This window comes from Octopus bimaculoides, chromosome 12 (assembly GCF_001194135.2).
Source record: "Octopus bimaculoides isolate UCB-OBI-ISO-001 chromosome 12, ASM119413v2, whole genome shotgun sequence".
NCBI classification, from domain to species: Eukaryota; Metazoa; Mollusca; class Cephalopoda; order Octopoda; family Octopodidae; genus Octopus; species Octopus bimaculoides.
The window spans coordinates 55,751,306-55,753,350 of NC_068992.1; positions in this window are offsets into that span (position 1 = coordinate 55,751,306).

Genomic DNA, 2,045 nt, shown 5'->3' on the forward strand with positions numbered 1-2,045 from the left:
GGTGGTGGTGGTGGTGGTGGTGCTGCTGCTGCTGCTGCTGGCTATGATTGTCAGCTAAGTACCGAACACTTTTCCGGTTCCCAGCTGGGGCTTTAATAAAGCTTGAACATCTTGCTTTATGTCTCAAGACAAAAGGACCTTCTATACTGAACAGTTTTATTTTTTTATTTCATTTTATTGTTATTCTTTTTTTATCAGTTAGTCAGAGAAGGACTGGATATTCTACCTTTGAGAGTTTCCAGGACCTCCAAAATTCCAGATAAGAAAGGGTTGAGGAAGGGATCCTCAAAATCAGACAGAAACCTGACCTTGAATGATTGCAACAGAGTGCAATGATGAGTGAAAGGTGGCAAAGATGGCTTTATGGGAAAATTCACCCTACATTTAGTTGACAATTCATAAGTAGCATGACACAAGAACATAGAATTGAAAATTGTTGTCATCGTTGTCATCTGGCATACATTTTCCATGCTGGCATGGTTTGGATCCAATGAACAACAGGACTGCATCAAATTCCAATGTTAGCTTTAGCATAGTTTCTGCAGCTGGATACCCTTCTTAATGCCAACCACTTCACAGTGTGCATTGGGTAATTTTTTGTGACAATAACACTAATGAGGTTGCCAGGTAACTTACAAGACAAGAAAAGAAAAGGGGAAAATCCCCTTGACTGTGGGGGATGTATTTGCAAGAACAGGAAGTGGTTTTATGCCAGGTGTCAAGAGACAAAGGGCTATTAGAGGGATAAGCATGGGTCTCTTGCAATAGAGGATATACATGGCTACCCTGCCTTATTTAGGGGTTGGTGGTGGTAGCTAAAAAGAAGATAGAGATGGTGTAAAGAAGAACCAGAGCGAACTCTCAAGGTAAAAGAAGGTGAATATAAGAGAGAATATGAGCAGTGGATGAAAGGTGGAGGTTAGGGAAGGAACAATTTTCTGTGCTAGAGGAGAGTAACAGATATTCAGAGATGGGGGTAGATGAGAACATAGTGAGTTATGAACACAGGTAGAGGTGTGTTGGATGGGAAATATCAGTATGGAGGAGAGATAAGAGGAAATGAGATAAAATAAGAACAAAAGTTTCCAAATAATATCAACAACGGTAAAGAAATCCTGATAGAAATATCAAAGTTAATATTAGTTAATATTTATAGCACTTCCAAAGAAATCTGGATCCATGGATTATTTATTGTATAGAACAATAAATCTTGTTATGTATTGTTCTACTGAAATAAACATGTTGACAGTAAAAAAAAAAAAAAAAAAAATGGAGGTAGAGAGAAAGAAAGAGAGAGAAGCAGGTTTAAACCAGAAATTTCATAGAGGGTAGGTTGTTGAGAGTCGTTGTACAAGTAGCAACAACCTTTATTCCTTGGAAATATTCCTTTTGTGAGCTCATAAAGACAAATACTTATGTTTCATAAACATAGTTTTGTTATATTGAGGAAAATATGAAATGGATCAAGATCAAATATTTAAACTCTTAAACTCTTTTGTTATCATATTCCTTTTGAAATACTCTATCTTTGTTTCAATTAATTTTGAAAATAATAAAGAATTTGGTTAAATAACCATGTCCTTATTAAGATGGAAGGGAAGGCGTCGAGCTGGCAGAATCGTTGGCACCCCAGGAGAAATGCTTACCAGTGTTTCATCTGCCGCAACATTCTGAGTTCTAATTCTGCCGAGGTCGACTTTGCCTTTCATCCTTTCGGGGTCGATAAATTAAATACCAGTGAAACACTGGGGTCAATGTAATCGACTCATCCTATACTCAAAATGGCTGCCCTTGTGGCAAAATTTGAAATCATTATTAAGATGGAAGATTTTAATTTAGATTACTTTAAGTGTTTAGCATTCACATTATTCTGTCGAATGTAATGCTTATTTGTGGAGGCGCAATGACCCAGTGGTTAGGGCAGCGGACTCGCGGTCATAGGATCGCAGTTTCGATTCCCAGACCAGGCGTTGTGAGTGTTTATCGAGCAAAAACACCTAAAGCTCCACGAGGCTCCGGCAGGGTATGGTGGCGAACCCTGCTGT